This window comes from Lissotriton vulgaris, chromosome 5 (assembly GCF_964263255.1).
Source record: "Lissotriton vulgaris chromosome 5, aLisVul1.2, whole genome shotgun sequence".
Taxonomy (NCBI): domain Eukaryota; kingdom Metazoa; phylum Chordata; class Amphibia; order Caudata; family Salamandridae; genus Lissotriton; species Lissotriton vulgaris.
Window position 1 is genome coordinate 405985245 of NC_141693.1, and position 24876 is coordinate 406010120.

The 24876-nt window shown below is 43.8% G+C and overlaps 1 protein-coding gene and 2 pseudogenes across 2 annotated transcripts in view; all 3 read right to left on the minus strand.

Moving 5' to 3' along the window:
- The window catches only part of ANK3 (ankyrin 3), a 2005091-nt gene that overhangs the window by 1930390 nt on the left and 49825 nt on the right, over positions 1–24876 (minus strand). The window lies entirely within an intron of this gene.
- LOC147710969 (aconitate hydratase, mitochondrial pseudogene) lies at positions 14832–16809 on the minus strand (annotated as a pseudogene).
- LOC147710970 (aconitate hydratase, mitochondrial pseudogene) lies at positions 16840–23021 on the minus strand (annotated as a pseudogene).

Sequence of the window (24876 nt, forward strand, 5' to 3'; positions counted from 1 at the left end):
TGGTTACAGAGAGAGATAAACACTTCGGGAATTCTCTCAAAACGTTATGTTTAAAAATGTTTTAAACATTTTGAGATAAACTAGGTGGGAACATGATTTTGGAAGGGCATGGACCTCCTTTGGTGGGTTTTAAAGGGAGAATTCTTACAGTGATCCATTGTGAGGAATGTGTGATAATAGTCATTCTGGGAATTCTTGTAGTGAGATCTAAGTCTGGACTATGCAATTCTGAGATAGTCTTCTATTATGAGCTGTAAGTCTCAGTGCAGTGGTATTTCTTCGACAGATGTATCATTAGTGGCTGGAAGCACTTTGGATGTGGTCTTTCTGTATTGGTGTCTGGCAACTACAGCAGGACAACGTTACCATAGAATCAGTATCTTTCCTAGGAGGTAGCCTTCTTTCCTATTCTATTCACAATGAATGTTAGGAGAGATGGAGGTCACTTTAATGGAGTCTCCTGTTTGTAGTGAATTCTCACTTCCATTTTCCAAAAAAGCTTCATATCAGCCCAAGAACAAAATTACATTTTATTACTCTGAAGTAAGAGGTTCATGTAGGAGTTATGAGATTCATCAAACTGACAAATCCACACAAGATTTGTGAGAGACTCTAGAGGCAGGAAGGTAAAACGAAGCACCACCCTGTCTACCCAGGTGCCCAGCATTTGCTCCTCCTACTCACCTCTTATGTGTGCTTCCCTGTGTTGATGAACATGAACAAGGACCACTCAGGTAGCCAATCTCAAATCCACAGGACCCAATAGGTATCTTAAGATGCCCTGGAGTCATCAGAGCAACTATGTGTAAGTCACTTATCCAGCAGCACAGGTCTCAATTAATGTGTCTGAAAATTGTAGCTGTTATAGTTATTTTTTATCAGGAAAACAACCCTATCATTAGGGTGTTTAACACCACTAGATAGTATGAGTATTTGTAAATATGTATATAAGCATGCCCACTCAAACATGACATCTATGATTGAAAACTGTCTTGGTCCGCTTTTGATTCTTATGGTACACATATTAGGATGGAATACAGTTAAGGGGTAGAAGCGTGATCCAGGCCGGTGGCCGAACTCGTTGCTTCAATGCCACTTTTTTTTAATAAACTTTATTAAAAGCAAAAATGCATTTTCACATGCAATTACGCATAGGGATTTTGAACACGACGACAGCTCGAATCGCTGAATAAAATTGCACTAAATTTGGCAGAATGTTAGATTTTGGTCAGAAAAAAACCTTTATGTATATCTAGGGACGCAGAGCCACCTTGGACCCGACAGATCTCATAATGAGATCTGATTTTCTGCCACCACTTTAATTAGAAGGGGGAAGCAGCCGACTCGAGACTCAGCCCAAGTCCCAAAAAAGTGCTAAACAAAACCAGAAGAGGGTAGGAATACCCTGACCACCCAGGCCTGGTGGTAGGGTCCCAAGGGACCGCGACGGGGGCTAAAAACATTTTTCTTTTTAAATTTTACCTTGAATTTGCAGAAGTAAAATAACCAATTTATAAAAAGTGCAGGCTACCGCGCTTGTACTTTTTAATGTGCCTCAGGGGGGCCAGATATCTAGGGTATTATACGCAATATAATTGGGGGAGGGGTCTGCATGGCCCTCCTCCCCAGGCCGATTTTACCCCCACGGAACCCATACCAGGGGCCCAGCCAATATGCATATGGGAATGGGGGGTGGTGTTGCCCCACTCCATGGGCCAATTTCGATCCCGGGGACCCCATCCCCCAGGTTCTGGCCTTATTTTAAATTGGGAGGGAAGCATATAGCCCCCCTCCCCGGGCTTATTTCGGTTCTGGGGACCCCATCCTCCCAGGGCCCAGCCACAATTTGAAACGGGAGATGGGCCTCACCCCCCCCTGCCCCCCACTCCTGGAGCCATTAATGGACCTAGAGATCCCATCCCGCAGGGCTGGCTACTCCTATGTGTGGGGTGCTTGCTGCTGGGATATTGCGCTTTTCCTGCCCACACTGGCATGGGCAGGGAAACTGGCGTTTGTTCTTTCTTGAAAGCTCCAGCTAAGAGGACGCAAACACGAAATCCACTCCCAGCTGGTGGGAGCTTTAAAATGCTCTCGCCAGCTGGGGGTGAACTTAAGATCTGCAGTCAAACCAATCTGAATATGCCTCTCGCGTACAGGGAGCAGCATTTTTAGCTGCTATCTGTGGACTGAAGCAATGCCATCTTCCGCTGGATGTGGGGAGCCGGATTGGGCCTTGAGGCTCCCCCTGCAGCCCCCAAGGAGGACATGGTAAATACTCTGGTTGAGCACCAGGGCACCCATTCTATAGTGGATGGGGTCCCCGGGGCTGAAATAGACCCGGGAGAGGGTCGTGCAGCTTCCATCCTCCATTAACTTTTTTGCTGGGAGATGGGGTCCCAAGGGTCAAACATGACCTGGGAAGGGGGCCCACGTGCCCCCCCCCCCTTTACTCATTGGCTAGGCCGCGGGGATGGGGTTGCCGGGGGAAAAAGCGTGCCGCAAGGTAACTATAACACCCACACTCTCCATGCACTTTTAATTACCCAATATATTACATCACTTATGACATCACTGATAATATCACTGCAACATTTGCTGTAAATGTATTGATGAGAAAACTGTGCATAGCGGGGGCGCAAGTTGTCGTTGCCTTAAGACACAAGTTATAGTTACGAGAGATAACTAACTATAACTGCTGAATTTCTATGGTTTTCTGTGTGTAAAATCTGAACCTAAGCATAATATCCCTGTAACCTTTACTTTTTTAATGAAAATCTTAGGGTTTTTTTAAAATTCTATTTCCTAACTAAAACATCCTTGTAAATGTAAATTTTTTCAGTGTATATATATATATATATATATATATATATATATATATATATATATATATATATATATACACACATATACATATACACACACACATACATATAGCCAATCTACATATATTTGCAATTAAGTATAGTAAGGCTATACTTAGCAGTCTACATCTTGGCACTCAACATTTTGGCTACGATATTCTAGTATCTCGATATTATGTACCTCCACTTTACTGAATGTAATAAGTGTGTATATATATATATATATATATATATATATATATATATATATATATATATAGCATGTTTAGATGCTTTTATTGCACAAAACACAGTGCTATAAAAACTCATATTTCAAAAGGACATGTGAAGTGTAGATTATTTCACGGTGGCCTATGAAATACAAATTTCATCACCATAATCACTTAGCCTAAACAATCTGCAGAGCTTTAGAATTGTCTGTGTTAAAAGGCTTATGAGGCATGAGGACCAAATTATGGAGCAAGGTTCCTTTAATGAAGCAGCAAAATAATGCAAATTATTAAAGATAATTCTCTGCCAGTTTAATTAATGTTAAATAGTTTTTGTTAAATTTTTGATAAACCTGCAAATTATGTCGCAATTTATGTGGCAAATGCATTTAGTCCATAATTATGTGGTAAAAGCTGGAGCCAAATTCTCTGGCCAGCCACATTGTTAATTTTTATCACCTGTTCATGCCAATAAGGTAAACCTAAATATTCTCATCACAATCATTGGTCATTGTGAACTCCAAATTGAGGGAAGCACTTTTTTTCAAGATAACTACCCCAAATAAACATGCATTATAAAAAAATGCATGATGGCTAGCAAGCATAATATGGCCCTTTGTTGACATCTCAATGTTCCGGTGACATTTACAAACCACTCCGCCTTTGGCCTTGTAGATTATGATGGTACCAGAACCGTCTAAACGTCAATAATGGACCATAAAACTTAGTTATCCTCTAGGTATACTTAAACCTTGAGCCTTTTACCCTGTATGCATGTTTTTTACATTCACGTTAGGGTGGTGGAGATTAACCCTTCGAAAATATTCTTCTTTATTTTATATTCACAATTTTATTTTCCTGTATTTTTAGTAACTGCTAACCCCTCATTTTTGTTATATTTTGTCATGTGCAACCTAAATCCAATTGAAAATTATACAGATAATAAAAAATTGTAACGGGGGAGCAAGCACCTTCAGATTCTGTTCTTTGATTTGTGTTATTTTGTGCATTATAATTTTTAACTCATCTCTTTCTTTTCATACCCATATCCTAAATCTTAATGGTGTACTGTTAAATAATTATTATCCTGGCCCAATTACCTCTATTATATCCTATAGGCCACATATACCATTATTTCGAATAGAGATTACCTAATTGCGATTATCTGCGAATCGCAATTAGGTAATAGATATTTAAATATATTAATCTCCTTGAGTTTCATTTGGAGTTTCTTAATGGTTCGCAATTTGTGACCCATTAGGAATCGCTAAAATCACAGGGGTGGGGTTCTGCTGGGGTCAGTAGACCACCATGTCTGTGACTGCTTTTAAATATTGAATTTTGTTTTTCAAATGCAGCCTGTTCTCCTTAAAGGAAAACAGGTTGCGTTTAAAAAAGGAAAGTAAAACGTTTTATTTTCATCTTTTAAGAGCAGGCAATGGTCCATTGGACCACAGTCTGCTCTTAAAAAATATTTTTAGGAACATTTGCAAGGGGGAAGCAGTAGCTTGGGGACCCCTTCACCTTTGCGAATGGTTTACCAGTAGGTGGCAAAATTAGAATGTTTTGCGACCGCATTTCGATCGAAAAACATTCCTATGTACCACTGAGATTCGGTATTAGGAAGGGATGCCATAAACACGCCCTTTCCTAATACCAAATCAGTATATATTTGCAATTCCCAATTGCAATTCTGTAACATGTGACCGAATCGAATTTATACATACGAAAAAGCATTTTAACAGTCAGAAACTGCCCAATTCTGCAAATCGGGACCTTTGCAACTGGTAAAATGCACGCTACATGTGGCTCCAAAACTCTTATGCTTTATTTTGATAACACATTCCTATTTCCAAAATAAATCTTAAAATGTGCTATTAACTTTTAACAATTTCACGTGTAGATACGTATGTTTTATATTATCGGTTTCTTAATATTTGTCTATTTCTGAAGCTAACACATTTTTCTATATATTTTACTTGGTAATATAATGGGCAATGATGTGATGGTATTTTACATTGTGTCAATTCAATGTAGTGGTGTAGATATAGTGGTAGGTCAGTCAATATAGTGGAGGTATACTGACAGAGCTTGGCAGAATCCTCTACAGTGGTAAAGAACAAAACAAAAGTGGTGCTATGGGTGGCGTGGCTTGACCGCCGAAACAACATGGCGGTTCCCGAGTGAGCTCCGTTACGTCGCAGAACTTTCTGCCGATTCCGGAGCCTCTGTTGACCGCGCTTTACTTCTTGTGCGATGTCTGAAGGTCTATGAAGGCGGGGTGAGTCTCTAGGAGTGTCTTGGCGGACTTTCCTTCATCCCGTCACTGAGATATGCATCGCGGCAATTTCTCTTCAGCGTAATGAGAGCGGCCGCCATGATACATCGCGGCGCTCGCGCTTGTGCATTTCTGCAGTTATTTGCTTTCTCCAGTGCTCTATGTGACCTCTGCTGTAGCATCTTCAAATGATTTCCTCAGAGTTGGAAGCCTGTACGCCTGGAACATTGCCTGTTAATTAATATTGCTGGTATTATGGAATTTGTCACCCGTTTTTTTCTACCAGCAGTATTCTCAATGAGAGTTCTTTTCCTCACAATGGTGATAATATGGGCTTTTATTCCATTTTACATGCTGTATTTGCCTAATTCATGCATTGGCTCTTAATTATTTCATCTCTGGGTCATTTTTCCATCATCTTTTTGATTTTTATGTGGTGATAGTGCGGGTCTGTTTTGTCTCTCGGATTACTTTTGCCTGTACCTTTTCATAACCATAGTATTTTTTGCACTAATGGTTATTTACGCTGCTTCGAAGGTCTCAAGTGCTGTTATATGTGGTAATTTTTGAATTCTCTCATTCTTCATCAACATAAGTAGTGCTTTTATATGCAACTCTGACTCTTCTCAATATCGGCCTTATTACCACTGACTTTCTTTCAGTACTCCGCTATGGCCAACGACCTTCATTCAGTTAGATCCTCCTCCACTGGTACAAAATCTAAAAGACATAAAAATGACCCACCTTCACCTATTCTCTCCTCACAGAATCCAGTTTTGGACTCTATACTTGACGAAGTCTGTGGTCTTCCACCATTTATATCTACTACTAATAAAAAATTAAAACAGATTGAAGAAAGATGGATTGTCATGGAAGGGAAGGTGCTTGAACTCGAACAACGGGTTAGTGATATTCAAGATTTATCGTCGAAGATCCCATTACTTGAATTAGAAATCCACAAGTTAAAAGTCCACGCTGATGACCTTGAAAATCGTAATCACAGAAATAATCTACGCCTTTACGGATTACCGAAAATATTGAAGGTTCTAATCTAGTGGCTTTTTTACAGAAGTTTCTTCCTGAGCTTTTGGAGCTGCAACCATCACCATCTCCTCTATATATTCAGAGAGCACATTTTCTGGGTTGCTTAAATCCTATGTCAAATAAACCACGTGGGATCATAATGCTTTTTCTGGAGTTTACTGAACTGATACACGTCTTGAAGGCGGTAAGACTTAAATGTCGTCTTATCTGCTCTGGTCATAATATTTTTATTTCACAAGATGTTTCTAATGCAACAAATGCTCGTCGCAAAGTTTCTTGCTCTGTGCCCTCAAATGAGACAACTGAACATCCAATTCAGAATTCTCCACCCGTGCCTCTGCAAAATAACACATGATGGCCGGTCAAGATCTTTTGATGATCCTGATAAACTTAAACTCTTTCTCAATTCCATTTCCTCTCGCAGTATGGATACTAATGACTAACTTATTTTTCTTTTTCAGGATTGTTAATCTGTTTCTCAAATGGTTGATCTGATAACTTTTTCTAATTGATGCTTATCTCTTTTCTTTTTGAGGTTCTTCTTTTGATCTTTTTCTCTTATGGGGGTCCGTGTTCTTTGGTGTCACCATGCTTCTCTCTACTCGTGTTTCTCTCTGTTTTCAGGTCTGGATTTTCCTCCTTGATCTGTCTACTTACTTTTTTCTTATATCTCCCTGTCCTTCTCCTCCTTTCTTTTCTATGCTTCTTATTTTCTCTCTTTAGAGATTCTACTGTTCATTACATGTCTTGTACTTTGCAATGTTCTCTTTTGATCACAAAATAATTGGTGTCTTTCTTATCTTTTTTATTGGCCCCACAGTTTCGGTTTTGTTGCATATGGAGTCTCATGTTCCTGTTTCCTTCCATATTCCCTAATCCAACTACATGGTTAATGTCGTCTCGTGGAATGTACGTGGTCTAGGTCATCCTGTCAAACGTCAAAAGGTATTGTCTCATTTAGCTAAACTTAATGCTCAAGTTGCTTTTTTGCAGGAAACCCATTGTAATGATGTTGAATCTTTAAAACTCAAACGCCATTGGGTTAATCAAATTGGTTTTTCACCAGCTATTGATAGTCATGGTGGTGTTGCTATATAGTTTCACAAGTCCATTCATGCTCAAATAGTGTTGACACACTGTGACTCTAATGGTCGATGGGTGAAAGTGGAAGCTACCATCAACAAAACACCAATTACTTTTTTAAATGTTTATGGTCCGGTGAAAACTGACCCAGATTTTTGGCATACTATTAAAATTAAATTGATGTCTATCTCTAACACTAATGTGATGATTGGTGGCGATTTCAATAATTTGTTAGATCCTTTCTCTGACAGAGTTTTAAATTATCAATTTTAACCTGATAAGACCCACAAATCAATCCAATCAGCTATTCCCTCTGGTCCTTTATTTGATTCTTGGAAAACATGTAATCCTGATGCCCCTGAATTTACCTTTTTCTCTCCTGTCACTATTACCTTGTCTCCAATCATCTGAAATTGGTTACATTTTTATCTCTGACCATACACCTGTTTCCAAATATATTGATATATCCCTAACGCCTCAAACAAGGTCGCTGGCAATTTAATAATTATCTTTTATCTTTATCTTAACCAACCTTTATTTCAGAAGCGACCACTTTTATTAAGAAATTTTTCGAACTCTATAACTCTTTAGATACATCAATACATAACAACTGGGATGATTTTAAAGCATCATTCAGATCCTTTACTATTGCTTACTCTTCTAAGAAGAATGAATGCTTGAGTAGAGAATATGAAGAAACTCTTGTCTAATTAAAATCTTGGAACTTAAATACTTCTCCTCTAAATACTCCTCCTCATTACAAGAATTAATTAAAGCTAAATCTACTCTAAACAAACTCGCCACAGTAGATGCCTGCAACATCCTCCTTAAAATCAAATCAGAACGCAAAAATATTGGCCCTATCCATTCAGAAATAAATAATCAACTCCTCTCCTCTGATTCAGACATTATTGCTACTTTTCAGCAATATTATAATAACGTATACACAGAAACCACTAACCCAACTGAAAGAGACTTCACATCTTTTTTTTCAAAATATTCCCATACCTGCTTCCTCTCCTGATATTTTTACCTCTTGAGGAAGATATCTCTCTCCAAGAAATCTCTGATGCTCTTAAGTCCCAGACAAAAAAATCCAAAGCCCCTGGTCCTGATGGTTTTACAGTAGAATTATTTTCAACTTTTTCTTCCATTTTTGCTCCTAAATTACTGGAACTTTTTAATTCATTTCTATTCAATTTTAAGGCTTCTGGCTCTTTTTTAGAAGCCCTTATTATTGTTATTCCCAAACCCAATAAAGACCCTTCCTTCTGTAAGAATTGTCGCCCTATATCTTTAATCAACTATGATTGCAAAAATGTTTGCTAAGATTTTAGCCACAAGATTGGAGAATGTTATTCCCACTCTTATCAATCCAGATCAAACTGGTTTTGTCAAAGGACGTATAGCCTCCGATAATGCCAGAATGTTTTCTAATATTCTGTCTCTCAGCAAAAAATACCCTTCCCCCCTAGCAGCCCTATCATTAGATGCTGAAAAAGCTTTTGACCGGATTAATTGGGATTTTATGACTCACACTTTACAATAGTTTGGTTTTGGTCCCAAGTTTATTCCATATGTTAAATTGCTCTACACAGATCCTAAAGCATGTGTATTTGTTTCTCCTTATTTTTGTTTGCAAAGAGGTACACGCCAATGTTGCCAACTTTACTCTTTTTGTTATGCCTGGAACCTTTCCTTCAACGACTCAGAAATAATTCTCAGATTTCTGGTTTTAAACTAAAATCCCATCACATTAAACTATCTGCATATGCAGATGATATTCTTATTTACATGTCCGACCCTGTTTCTTCTCTACCACATTTTCTACAAGAAATGTTATCATTCTCTCAAGTTTCCGGTTACAAATTAAGGGCCTCTTTAGGATTGCGGTTTTTCCGCATCCTCCGGGCCGACGGAAATGTCCGCCGGCCCGGAGGAAGTGGAAAAACCCCTGTGGAGCCTTCAAAGACCCCCCGCCAGATTAGGATGGATGGGGGGTCAGGAAGACCGTCCGCCGCTTTTCCACCGTGGTCGCCTTACGACCGCGGCGAAAAAGCTCTAATATGGAGGCGGTGTCTAACAGACACCGCCAGCCATATTAGGATGGGGGTAAAGATATGCCTTTCCGCGGCGGCTTCTCTGCCGTGGAAAGGCATACATAGATTTCTTTGGGGGCCCGTTGCGGGCCCCCAGGGTGACTGGGGGGTGGGGGTGCACATGGGGGTACCTATGGTACCCCCCTGTATTTGCATGCACAAAGCGAAGCATGCATTTTTAACATTGCGGCGGGTGCTGCTTCAAGCAGCACCCACCGCAATGTTAAACATACAGGATGTGACCGCCAGGGTGGCGGTCACATCCTAATCTGCACGGAGGGACCGCCGCTGCCCCTGCAGATGGTCCCTCCTACTCTGGGGTGGCGGACGGACGAAGGTCCGTCCGCCATCCTAATGAGGCCCTAAATTTCTCCAAAACTGAGATTTTGCCATTAAATGATTCATGTTATCAGCATATGTTTGATTCTACTAACTTTACATGGTGTCCCCCAAAAATTTAATATTTAGGACTTTGGTTTTCCTCTAATATCTGTGACCCCTTAACCCATAATTTTACTGCCCTGAAACTCAAGATCACCAACTTTCTATCCTCTTGGACTCCCTTATTATTATCTTGGTGGGGCAGATTTGATACAATTAAAAAGAGGATTGTCCCCCAGGTATTATTTATTTGATCAATGTTACCTTTTAAAATTCCTAATTATTAGTTTCTTTGGAGCAATAAATGTGCTTGTATTGCTCTATCTAAATTATCCCGTCCCAATTCTGAAGGAGTGTCCTATTTCCTGACTTTAGATTGTATGACAATGCATTTTTGATTCGCCAATGTTATGCTTTGTCTAAAGGTTATCAAGATGTATCTAAACCTTCCTGGGTTTCTGTTGAAAGGTCACTATTAAATGATTTTTCTTTTCAAGATGTGTTATTTATGTCCAATTGTACTTTTATTTCTCAATACCCAATTTTGAAATATTCTCATCACCTATTACATACACTTTTCTTTAAACCTTTTGATGAATATCACTCATTCCTATCTTCCTCATTATGGTTTAACAGATACATAAAATTTTGCGACAAATAATAGTACCACAAACATTGGAAAGAAAAGGGCATTTTTTATGTTTATCAAACGTTTGCTAATGATTTGATTCTGCCTTTCAATTGATTGCAAGAACATTTTAATTACCCGATTCATGTATTCAACAACATAATGTCCTAGTTACAACACTTCAAAATTGTCTACAGAAGTTCAACTCTCAGCCTTTCCCTCTCTCTTTTTCACCTGACACTCCCCTCTATGATGTTTCTTCTACTATGTTATCTAGTGCTTCATTTATATATAAAACCATATCTAATGTATCATGCCCTCGCAATAAATCTAAGGTTGAACTTGAATGGGAACAAGATTTATACCAAACATGGTCATACCTCAGTGGGACAAATTTTGGCAGAAACTGTTTAAAACCTCCAAAGTTGCAAACATAACACAATCTCTATATTTTATCTATAATAGAGTTCTTATTACTCCTTCTCTTCTCCACAAATTCAACCACTCAAATTCATCCTCTTGTTGGTCATGTCTTACTGCTGAAGGTTTGTTAATACATTTACTTTACTATTGTCCTAAGGTTAATGCTTTTTGGAAAAATATTTGGTCTAAATGCTTATTGATTTTTTCATATAATCTTCCTTTTAATAATCATAATGTATTTTTAGGCACTATGTCTCCAGATTTTGACCAGGTTATCTCCAAATCTATTTTATTTGACTTGTTTATTGCTGTCGCTTTTAAGGTTATATTAACTTGCTGGAAAGACAACTCTAAGTTATCCTTTTACATTGGTGGAATCTAATTTGTGATGAACACAGAATTGCTTCAGTTTCTTATGTCTCAACTCACTTACAAATCAAATCTGATTTATTATAGTTACCGTTTACTACTTATTTATCTTCGAACTTACCTCTTTTATAATTTCCTCTCTCCTATTCATTTTCCTCTTCTCTTTCTTTTCTCAGCTTTTTCTATTTCTTCTCCTACTTTTATTTTTCTTTCCCATTTCTCTTTCTTTTTTCTCCTTTTTTATAATAAAAATGTCTTAATGTAGTTTCTTATTCACCAGTTTGCTCACAGATATGTTCTATATAATTTCTTAATGTTCAATTTTCCTTGCTATTTGCTGTTTTATTATAACCATTCCGCACAAGTTCATGTCATCTTCAGTTGTCTTATTCTTAATCTCACGGTTTTCATATGTATTAATTTGTAATGGTTCTCTTACTTTAATACTTGAACATGTTAATTCTTTGTATTTCTGTGTTTCTTCTTTAATAAAAAAAAAGTATTTAACTAAAAGTGGTGCTATGAGCCTTCAGCAATTGTTATCGGCAATTCCTTATAGGAATAAGAGAAAAGGGGCAAGTATAAAATAGAGGTCCTAGGGGCATAGCCAATAGGTCTCGCCTTTGGGACCTTATAAGTGTTTAGCCAAGCAACAGTTGATGTTGTTGCGCCAAGGATATTCTACTGCATAACTAAATACTTATAAGGCGCTACCTATTGGCTATGCCAAGGCTTGTTTTTCAAGGTGCTTTTTCAAGCTTACAGTCACATGGGGATGAGCCCCCTAACAACAAGAGCCTACAGGCCAGGGTACTGATTTTTCTTTTCACTAATATGTGGGCCACCCTAATTTTCAATTCGCTATATCAGTAAATTTCCACTTCACTGATCAGGATGTCCACACAATATATTTGATGGCACCTTTCAGCAAACCTTCAAACATAGAAACTACAAAGACCACTATGCTTTGAGGTAGAGCAAGAATAGAAGGATTACTTCTGCCAAACTGGTGTGCCAATAGGTGAAAAGTACACTGTGTGCTGGTTTGTTTATGTGAAGTCGCCTCTTCTCTAATTGCAACAAAGCAACTACTTCCTAGGATCTGTATCAGAATGCACCAGGGAAGATGATCTGCTGCATAGGGAACTATTTACTCACAGGTGCAGAGGGCCCTAAAGTGTTGGTTATAATTGCCTGTAAACTAACATGCAGACTATGTTACACTCCTCCTATGAATCTGAAGTTTGAAACACCTGTCAGGAGTTCAACAAATTGAATCAAATGAGTGGATAAATACAAAAATGATAGCCACTATCATGCGTTGTCTGACCAAGCATTGTGAATGCTACGTCGTAAAGCCTATGCAAGGTCGCTTGGGGGTTTACGTACTTGGGGATCTACCTCACCAGAGGCTTTCCTACCAGAAGAACATTCACAGGGTCATACCGAATTTCACAACAGATGCACAGAGATAGAAATCCCTCCCCCTCACAATCCTAGGTAGGGCAGCCATGTTTAAAATGATTAACCTGCCCAGTTTCCTCTATGCCCTACGGAAAGAGCAAACCGTTCGGGTGATAGGGGTGAACTGCGTTCTCTCCTATGGCTTGGAAATCAGCAGAGGATTGCATTGACCATGTTGTAATGCAACCAATATAATGGGGGGGGTCTCATTGCCTGATATAGAGGCCTACTACTGGGCGGAACATCTAACCCCGGTGAATGAATGGCTCCATGCCATGACAGACCATCCCACCTATAGACTTGAAAGGGACAGTATGGCGAACTGCACATACCTGTACTATATTTACGGGGGAATAGCCAAAGGCAGACTTCTTCCGGCCACACAGGTTATGCTAGAGGTCCGGGACAGGGCGACAAAAGCAATGGGAGAAGTACGCAAACCTACAAAACAAACACCTCTTTGGCATTGCCCCTGGTTAAAGGAGCTACACAAGCTAAAGGGCTTCAAGGGATGTGATGTCATTGGCATTTCGACTATAGGGAACGTTTTAGCCATGGGTAAACTCGAGAGTTTCTGGATGCTGCAAGCGGAATTTGGGTTGTACGTCTTCCAATTTCTCAGATATGCGCAACTTCGACATGTCTGGCAGGCAGAGGGTTCCTAATCTCTCGCACTGGTGGAATAGGCACCACTGGAGGGACACCTCCTACAAGAACGAGTACTTGTTAAGGCGGTCTCGCTGATATACCGAACCTTGAATAATAATGCACCAGACAGGCTGTGGAGACTGAGGGAGCCATGGGAACATAACCTGGGTATACTTGAAAATATAGACTGGGAGGCGGCCGTAACGCATCACCGCGAGGTGGCCAATAAATCCGGTCTTCGTTTTATTCGATACAAGGTCCTACATAGGGTCTACTATGACAGGGCCTGATTACACCGCATGGGACGCACCAGTGACCCGAATTGCCTGAGGTGCGGACAAATGCAGGGGGATTTGTACCATAACATCTGGGACTGCCCCTTTCTCCAGAGATATTGGGAAATGGTGCTGGGTGAGTTGAGCAATGTTTTGGGTGTCGCGCTACCACTGGACCCTAGGTCCATACTACTGGGCATCCCCGGAGATGTAGACTTGGGCCGCCTGCAGCTCATTTTCCCCCACATCTCGTGGTGGCAAAACGAGATGTGGCTCGAACATGGGGAGCGACAGCCCCACCCCAGCTTAGAGAATGGAAGACTGGAATGGATATGTACATGGCGGCAGAGAGGGTCACATAAGGCGAGGGGCTGCCCGAGAAAGTTCCGTTAGGTATGGGGGAAATGGAGAGTTTACTATGGGCTGGATGAAGGGCTGAGTGATGATTAGCAGGCAATCTAGAGGTCCTTCCACTCCCGTTCGAGGTGCCTGTCGACCCGATTGTCCCCGAGCATCCCAGAAGGGAAAGAATCATGGCACATTACAGTGGGGAATGGTATATGGATGGGCTACACAAATTCCTAAAACCCCGTGGGGATGACGATGCGGGAATTGTTAAGATGATAATTGTTTACATATGACTTTGCATGAAGGAACTCTATTGTTTCTTGTTTTTCACAAAATGCTAATAAAAAAACTTTTTTTAAAAATTGGCAAAAATGAAGTACGAATTTGTTTTCAAGATCCAAGATTTTTTTTCTTATTACTATGTACGTTGTTTATGTAGGTTTTATAAAATCATCCCTATTCCGTCCCTGGCACGATTCGAGGATAAAAATAAATCAACTGAGTTTTTTTACATAAAATGTGAAAATGGAGGGAAAGGCAGACAAGGGAACCTAAAGTTTAACACATAGAAGCTAGCCCTCCGTAGACCAGATTCAATTAGGAATACTGCAAAACTAATTAAACGGACACACAAAGGCACTTCCTTCACAGAAGCAGCAAACCATGGTAAGTAAAGAGGTGTCAGTTACAAGTGAACGTTGCAAGCAGAATGAGTGGGTCGTCACTGCTGCTGTGCCTCTTTCATGCGGTTAAGAGCACTGCCAGCCAGAAACGCTAAGGGTTCAGTTGAGGGTGTGGTTCGGCTTGGTGGTATCCTTTTGTTGCTTGATGATGCTGTTCAGGAGCTTGTCCGGTGCCAATTCTTTGAGTCCAGCAATGGTAATCTTGTCCTTTGGGTGAAATTGTCATGGGCTGCTGGGTCTGAGGGATTGAAGGCCCTGCTTCCTAAGGTTTATTTTAGAAATCCTAGCAAATATTTTGGTGATAATGGCCTATCACCCCAAGTGCTGTGACTCCAGGGCAGCGTGCTTCCGGCTCGCAACCTTACTATGGTTCTCATCCCCAATCCCAACCCATCTGATGCCATGGTTCTTGTAGTAGCGGGCGATGTCTGGAAAGGCTTCATACTCCTGCGTTAGGGCGTTCTTCACTAAGTTTGCCTTATTGTTCTCAGTGTTGATGGCTCTGATCAGCAGATTGTTTGAAATGTTGTCCAGATGACCACGGAACATTAGCCAAGGTCCTGCAGCAGAGGTGTCATATGTGGTGCCTTCACCTTGAGGAGTATCTGCATGTCTTCTGGGTCCTTTCAATCCCATTTGTCAAAAGGGTGCAGCAGCTGCAGACGCCGACTAGTAAGAGTGACTTCCACTTTGAGTGCTCCCATCGCTGGGAGGGGAATGGTAAGTGTATTAGCCTATAGTCAAACTCTGCTTTTGGAAGCTCATGAGCATCCGGTGTCTCCAGCTCAAAATTCACTGCTCTGGCCCAAACAAAGAAAACCCACTCTGGGACAAACTAAAATGTCCCAGTAAGGGCCATTGCTGTCATAATATCTGGCGTGGTTGTCAAAGGCGTGTGTCTGTGAGTTGGCATCATTCCTCCCAGTAAAATTCCAGTTGTAATAAGTCACAATGGTGTTCTTCTTCTCCTTTTTGATGTCCTTCTTGTCCCATTGACAATGAAAGAGTCTCAGGCATTGCCTAGTACTACACCTCTCACGCGCAGGATCTGGGTATATCCCTGTGGTGGTGTGAGCGTAGCGGGCCGGAAAAGCAGACGAGGAGGCCGTATGTAGTGGGCAATACTGGTCTTTTATTATGGAGGAACAGAATGGAATGTCACAACTGTCAGAAAGGGAGGCTCCAGACGATAGACTCCGGTCCTGGTCTTCTGTTCTGCTCGGCGTCTTCCGACACTCCAAGGACGGCTCCGATGATGGGGAGGATCCAAGGAGGGCAGAAAGAGAGGGAAAAAACAAGGGACCGTTAGTCCTATCCAGAACTCAACGCAGTATATACTGCTCACCGTCACCCGGGTAGTGCGAGAGAGGGCAGAAAGAGGCAGTGAGGGAAGGAGGGTACCGGGAGGAAGGAATAAAGGTCGGGAAATAGAGAGGGTCCCGAGGCGGGACGTGAGAGGAGCGGTTGGGGTCTTCTGTGAGGTGCTATACACTTATCTTACAGTGCAGGGGAGGTGAGACTATGGAGAAAAGGGAGGTATTTACAGGGACTTTACAGGGACTCCAAGCGAATAGGGAAAAAGAAGGTTAAAGGCACTCACGCGGTCCGCCGTACCTCTCCAGTGAGTTACGGCCGCTCTCCAGCCACCTCCTTAGGACTCCACCACTCTTCTGTCCACACGTCTTCGTCGCACGTCTGCTCTCCTTCTCCGTCTCCAGCCAGAGGGTCCTGCCACGAAACTCCGACGGCGTGTTGTCCTCGATCCTCGGTTTTATCCTGTGCTGGCGCTGCCTCTGTGGCGGGACTTCCGGGGGCAGCGAGATATGGTTCCTCCGGACCTGGTGCTCTGGTTGGTCCCTGCGGGAGAGAGAAGGGCGGGGTTTCGTTGGTAATGGCTGGTGTTCCGAGTCCCGTCTCGGCTATGGCGTTTTGGCTGCAGGGTTGTAGTCCCGGTGGAAACGGACGAGGTACGTGCGGGGGAGGGTGGCCTCCAGGTGGGGGTCTTCGGGACGCCATCTCACAATCCCTCTCACTCAATGGTAGCTCTTATTTGATGGTGAACTGGGACTTGCACTTGATCACGTTGCCAATGCTTGCTGTGCCACAGCAGCTGAGCGTCCCACGTCCTCGTAGCTGGAGTTGGTACAGCTGCCTATGAGACCAGCTCTGATGTCCAGAGGCAAGCCTTTCTCATCTGCAATGGTCCCCACCTAGGACATAGCATAGGCTGGTGTGGTGTGGTGTGGCCCATTGATCTGAGGTTTTAGCTGGTTCAAGTCGATATTAGCTGGTTCTACTCACATTCTTCATCATGTACTAGTTCTTTGGCAAATTCATCAGCTATAGCAGCAATCTCTCTCCTTCCGGTCTTGCCCGGGTATTTATTCAAGCAGTGATTGTAAGGGGAAGAGTGAAGTGGTTGCATCAATCTCAGCTGGGCATGAAATAGACTCTACACCAGGACTGTGCTACTCCACAATGGCACCTGTGCCACCCTTCACAATCAGGATTCAGACCACCTTCAGAATCAGATCTTGGGAGAGGACCACCCAGAAAGAGCACCAGTTAGCTTCACTCTACAGCATCGGCTCCTCAACACCGATACAGATTCCCACCAAGCCACCACCATTTGGGGTGTGGGAGTCTGTGCCAATCAGCAACACTGCTGGGAAGGCACAGTTCTCATTGACCTTAAGAACGCTTTCTTTAGCATTCCCATTGCTGAGGAAAGTAGGGATATTTTTGGTTTCTCTTTGGGAGGCCGAAGTTTCCGGTTCAAGCGTGCACCTCAAGGCTATTGTGAGAGTCCCTCCATTTACAGTCAGGCTTTGAAAACTCAGCTCGATGCTTTCACTTTGCCTCCAGGCGCCACCCTTATTCAATACGTAGATGATCTGTTGGTTGCTGCTGATTCTGAGGAAATTTGTAAACAAGTTACTGTCTCACTGTTACGTCACTTGTCTGACCATCACAAGGTTTCGCCCTCTAAATTGCAATATTGTCGCCAAGAGTCTACCTACTTAGGTCATCTCTTGTCGAAGGACAGACGGCGATTGACCCCAGAACAAATCCAAGCAATCGCACAAATGTCTGTACCATGTACACAGAGAGAGGTGCGTGCCTTTTTGGGTATTACCTCTTATTGTAGACAGTGGATTCCAAATTTGTCTTTGTTAGCAAAACCTCTGTTAGCATTTACCCTTAAAGATACACCCAAACCTCTCCCTTGGACAGAGGAATGCTAGAAAAGTTTTACTGATTAGCGTACTTCCGTGTGTTCTGCTCCTGTGTTGGGTACTCCTGATTACAGCAAGCCTTTCACACTTTATGTCCATGAGAGAGAAGGTTGCGCGTTGTCAGTTCTGACACAACAATTTGGGGACAAGCAGCGCCCATGTGCCTATTTTTCGGCTACATTAGACCCTGTAGCTAAAGCATTACCCAGTTGTCTGAAGCAGCAGCAGCAGTTTCCATTCACCAGTCTGCTGGATTGGTACTAGACAATACTCTTATTGTCATGGTGCCACATGCAGTAGATACTCTCCTAAATAGGACAAAAGCTCGGCACCTTACGAGCGCCCGCTTATCTGGGTACGAGCTGACGCTCTTAGCTAGCCATATACACATCAAACGATGCAATACCCTAAATCCAGCTACACTGTTACCGATCCCAGTAGAGAAAGGCACTCAGGAGCAACAGGATTGTTTTCTCCGTACAGAGAAAGAGACGAAAGGTAGAATCGATTTAAAAGATACGCCACTCCTGGACCGGGATGGGATCCTATGGGTAGATGGTTCTTGTTTCAAGCTTCCCAATGGTGAAACGACTGCGGCCTATACTGTTACCATTTTGCATACAGTTGTAGAGACAGCACGCATTAGGCATAATTCAGCCCAAGCAGCTGAATTGATAGCTTGGACTAGAGCTTGCGTATTGGCTAAAGGAAAGAGAGTGAATGTGTTCACCGATAGCCAGTATGCATTTGGGGTGGCCCACAGTTTTGGCCGCCTCTGGAGGGAAAGAGGATTCTTCACCTCCCACGGTACTAAAATACAGCATGGTCAGTTAGTGAATGACCTTCTAGAATCACTTGCTTTGCCCACTCAGATAGCAATTGTGAAGTGTAGTGCGCATAAGAGGATCACTGATGATGTGGGTGAAGGAAATGCTTTTGCGGATCAGATAGCGAAAGAGACAGCTAGAGATGTGACGAGTCGTATGTATGTTGCAGGCCCTGCTAGATGGGTAAGCCAAGGAGGAATGTGTGAGGACACAATAGAAAGTGTGAAAATGATTCAGGAAGAGGCTACAGAGAAAGAATTGAGTAAGTGGAAAGATGGCATGGGAATGTTGGATGCGACAGGGTGTTGGATAGAATTGTCGGAACATCAGCGTTGGCTGTTGACTGATGCCTATGTGCTTCCAGTAGTTACTATGGCGCATGGCCCAGTCCATATTAGTGCGAAAGGAATATGCAAGCTTCTGGCTCCTGTATGGCAGAATTCGTGGATCCCTAAATGCGCAGATAATCTTGTTAAGCATTACATTGTTTGTTTAATGCATCTCTATGATATCCATCAATAGAGACTCTAGGCGAGGCGGCATTGCCGTTATCTACAGAACACTATACTCGTGCTCCTTTCTGAAGGAAGACATCACGGGATGTGAGTGCGCCCGCTTCAAAATCACCACTAGCCCTCATTTCTCCCTCTCAGGCCTTTTCATCTACCGACCCCCGGGGTCCACCTCCAAATTTATGGAGGAACTCTTAGAGGTAGCCCACGCTGTGGTTATTAGCTCCGCCAACTTTACTATTTTGGGAGACCTAAATCTCCACTTTGATTCCACTTCGGATCCTACCATCAGTAATCTCCTGGCGGACCTAACAGCCCTACAGTTGATCCCTCTTATACAGTCCTCTACACACTCTGCTGGTCACCTACTCGACCCTGTTTTCTCCAATATCCTGGAAGCCAGAGCTGATCCACCCAAACCTATGGGTTGGACTGACCACTTCCTCATCAAATTTGTGATATCGGCTGATATCCAATCCAACAAGGATTCGCCTCCATCCTGTCTTAAACGGCCCTGGCATAAACTCCAAAATAAGGATTTCTCCGCTATCTTAGGAGAACCTAACCCCGTAACCACTAATGACATCAATACTTCTTATGCCTCCTTTCAGGACTGGATCACTAAAGGACTCAACGCCCTCATACCTGCCAAATGGACTAGAGGACACAGCACCCCCTCCAATCCATGGTATGATGAAAATCTGATAATGTAAACAACAAGGACCCCCTGCTTAAATACTGAATTTGTAATACAGGGAAATAAACAATGTGTAAAAAAGACAGTTGATAATATAACCAGGGAAAAGAACAGTATGAAAAGCACAACAACCGATTAAAAAGCACAAGTTAGATTTATTCATAAATGTACATCATCATATTAAAAAACAATTAGTGCAAAATCATGTAAACTCAATATTTATAAAAAACAATCAATCATATATAGGTAATATATTCGTAACACATTTATACAGAAAAGCATATATAAAAATAGTGGCGAACAATATAAAACATCGACGCGCGTTTCGGCGTTAACAAAACGCCTTCATCAGGAGCCACAATCAATCCGATAATCTTAAACAACCGACGAATGCGTCAAGTTATGTAGAAAAACAGCCAATGTTCAAAAGGGGCATTAACAAGTTCAGGTAATGACTAACTTAATTAGGAGGGCGCCGCATTCAGGATGTCTGCTGGCAATCCGTAATATTCACCACGGAACGTTTCTATTATAAAGTATGCCGTATCGCCAGCACGCAAGAGAATACACCCAAGATTTCACTTGTTGTCCCGGTGTGGTTCTTTCCGTGCGAATGATAAAATAAGGCGAGCCGTAGCTTCAACCAGACGAGTGCCACAGTCAATAATTTTTACTGGCGTCTCGCAGCCGTTGGCAAACGCATACTCGATGCGGAGAAAGGTGGAACCAGGGCTGTAACATCAACCTGCGGGCGCCGCGTTCAGTGCTTCAGTCGGCGTCCCGCAGCCGTTGGAAGTGGTGAAACGTCTTAGAAAAGAATGCAAAGTAGCTGAACGTAACTGGAGAAAGGACTATAAGGACAGGGATAAAGCTTTTTACCTGTCCAAACTTAAATCTTATCATAAAGCTATACGCGCGGCCAGCGCATCCTTCTATGCCAAGGAAATCGACTCCAGCTCCAACCCTACGAAAACCATTTTTAAACTGGTTCAAAAGCTGCAAAACTGTGGCAATCCTGCCTCGGGTATCTCTTCCACTCAGCAGTGTGAGGACCTCGCCACCTTCTTTATTGAAAAGGTGAGGAAAATTTATAACACCTTCTCACAGAATCCTTCTGACCTCACTAGTTCCTCCAACTCCTCCTTTATAGGCACCAGACTTACTTGTTTACCTGCTATCTCCCACGAGGATCTAGCTAAACTCTGTAGAAAGGTGAAATACGGTGCCCCTTCAGATCCCATGAGACCGGCTCAATTTCTAGAGGCTCTAGACTTCTTTCTTCCATCCCTGGCCACACTCCTCAACCTCTCCTTCTCCTCGGCAACCGTTCCCACATGCTGGAAACAAGCATGGGTCACCCCCATTTTTAAAAAGCCGACCCTGGACCCCACAAAGTCGTAGAATTATAGGCCCATCTCGCTGCTCCCCTGGGTGTCCAAATTAGCAGAAGCCCATGCTAACACCGTACTATCAGACCACATGGCCCAAAACAACATCTTGGACCCTTCCCAACACGGGTTCAGGCCAGTGCATAGTACGGAGTCCGCCCTTCTATCCACCACCAAACATCTTCGAAGGGTACTAGATGCCGGTCAAAGTGCTGCGCTGATACTACTTGATCTCAGCGCAGCCTTTGACACGGTTTCCCATAATATCCTGCTGAGTCGCTTGGAAAACATAGGGATCAGTGATCTGGCCCTCGAATGGTTCTGCTCGTTCCCATTGAACAGATCCTTCCGTGTCTCAGCACCCCCGTTCACCTCCCGATCACACTCTATCGGCCAAGGAGTCTCGCAGGGTTCGGCTCTCAGTCCATCCCTTTTTAACCTGTACGTGCAGCCTCTCGCGGCAGTGGCTAGAGAATGGGACCTCACGCTGGTGTCGTACGCCGACGACACACAGCTGGTAATTACCCTCACCGAGGCCCCCTCAACTTCTGCCACGAGATTCAGGGATGGACTGGCCCCAGTCGCCCACTGGATGACGGGTAACTGCTTACAATTGAACGCAGGTAAAACTGAAGTGCTGCTCCTGGGTACGAACCCCAGCTGTTGGAGTGACCATTGGTGGCCCCCCCTTGCTGGGCCCCAGCCCACCCTCTAAAGCTCTGGTAAAAAACCTGGGAGTTTGGTTGGACTCCTCACTGAGCTACCAAACTCACACCAAAAAAGTAGCAGCTACGTGTATCGGGCTACTGAGAAGCCTTAATCCCATTCTAGGGTTCTTCGACCCCAAAACACGTCAGCTCATAGTCCAATCCATCATCCTTTCCCGGTTAGACTATGCTAGCGTCCTATTGTTAGGCGCTAACAAAACTGAGACAACCGAGAACATCGGGGAGGAGCCAAGATGGCGATCGGAGCGGACGGATAGATTCCCGGCTCCGCCAGCCCTTGTTTGCCGTGCAGCTATCCTGACTCTGATCCTGGCACCCTTGCGGTGGATTGTAGGCGAAACGGCGCTGATCCCGGCGGTGCTTCTCTGGAACCCCTACCCGCCCGGCGACCGAAGATATCCGTCTCCTTCTCCTGGTCCCGGACCCCGCCTGAGAGAGCTCCGCCTGTTGTGCCTTGGAGACCGGCTGCCGGCCGGAGTGCTCCGCCGGCACTGGTTGCTGTAAAACCGGCGTTACCCTTGTCCCGGGCCCGGCCGCATGAGTGGACGAGAGACAGCGTGGAAACGGGGCTGTACTTGTGGCACTGCCGCTCCCATCGCAGCGGCGCCTTTGCACAAGACTGCAGGTACGGGAAGAAGACTGTCCGGCCATTTTGGGTCGTACCTCCCGCATGACTCTTTGCCTTGTCAGCGGATACCACCGAAGGGCGCCTCGCAGGGGTGGCATAACTTTTGGGCGCAGTGTATGGTGCTCAACTTACGGCTGAGGGGTATTACGCCGGTGCTCTTCTACTCTGGTGACCGTCGCCTGGCCGGTCACAGTGGCTGTGTGCGCCGCCATGTCGGGCGGGGATGTTTGCTTGCCTATGCTAGTGACCGGTACTGCCCTGCCTACAGGAGAGCTTGAAGCTCGAGGGATCCCCCTGGGACACGAGGCCCAGGGGTTACAGTCTGCTATCTCCCTTGGCGCCGTCCTGCGAGCCCTGCGGGACCTCCGTACAGAAGTTCGCAACTGCCACCGGGAATTGGGAGACAGTCTAGAGCACACTACATCTACGCTGCGCTGGGGCACTCCTGATCTGGTACCCGGTTGCTGCCAGTCAAAATCTACACTGTGTGGGGCGCCGGCGCTCTCTCCTGCCTGCTGCACGGCAGAACTCGCTGCTTTTTCCATTGACGCCCAGGATCACCAGCCAGACGCCTCTACTCGAGACACTTTGTTTCCCCTCCCGGCATTGTGTGCAACATTGTGGCCGGATTGTACATTGCTTTTGCCTCGAGAACTGTTTGCTACGCTACAGTTGCCTTTTCCTCCTGCGCTGTGCCATTTGCCTATTTGGTTTATTGCATCGTGTACTTTTGGTGCTCTTGTGGAACAGATTGTGGCTTGGGACGGGAACCTTGCTGACTCATCGGGGCCATTTTGGGTTTTCTTCATGTTGTCCTCCTTCCTCTCGCTGCTCTACTCCTTTGTTCTGTGGAGGGCGGGCCGCCTCTGGGGAGCGCGTCTGGGGGAGTGTCCTCGGTCGGGCCAGGGCTAGACAGTTTTCTGTGGATTAGATGCCGGGCGGGTGGACTAGGGTTTGGGACTATATCCTGTTTGGTTCAGTGACCGCTGCTCCATAATACTTCGCTCCTGTATTGTTTTAATATCTGCTGTTTATCCTGCATCTGGGGTGGAAGATACACTGGGGGCTGGCGGAGACCGGGTAGCCTGACATTAATGCTCCTCCTCCTCATTTCCTTGTCTTTGAGAGTGGAGATTAGGGCGTCCTTTTCTCTCTCTCTATAATACATGGTGCGTTTTTCTTTCTTCTTCTTCCTTCTTCTTTCTTCTAAATTTCGGGTTTATGGGGCGACAGACACACTGCTGGGGGGGGGGCAGGCCGTAGCCTCCGCATGAGTGTAGGGTGGGGGGTTAGTAGTTAGAACTTCGACATTATTTCTATGGAAGTCTTCTTTTATTCCTATTTTTTATTTTCGCTTTTTGTCTGGGTCCATGTCTAGTTTACTGGGGGTTAGGTAGCGGTGGGAATTGAGTGGCGCGTGCGAGGGGGTCTACTAATTGACTCTGAAGATGGCTGCCTTACGACCCGGGGGGTACATGTTGGTTGATGTAAAACTCCTGTGTATATGCTTGCATTTATGGGTATGCTCCTCCCGCATGGATCCTTCTTTATTTTCGTTGATATCATTTGGACAGTACGACTTGTTTCAATACTTGCATTAAGAAAACTTTTAAAATTAACCTTCATTGATTCTGGGACGTGGTATTGCAGCACCTGTTATGTACTCTTATTGCTTGCTTAACTGGGGTGTGATATTACGCCGACGCAATGTTGCACTAGTGCTCAATTGTTCTCGTGGCCGGCCGACTGGTTGTAGGCCCGTACTTGTACTGAATCATTGCACAATAAAGGTTTTCAAAAATTTAAAAAAAAAAAAAAAACTGAGACAACCAGGCTTCAACTAATTCAGAATTCTGTAGCCAGGGCGATAGTTGGCCTTCCTAGAAGATGCTCTGTTAGAGCCACCATACAAAGACTCCATTGGCTCCCAGTGGAAGCCCGAATCCAATTTAAGGCTCTTACCACTGCCTTTAAAATCCTCAAAACTGATGGTCCTGAACTCCTCCGCCCGCTTCTAACACCCTACACCCCCCAGCACAACCTCCGCTCCCTAGGTCAACATTTGGT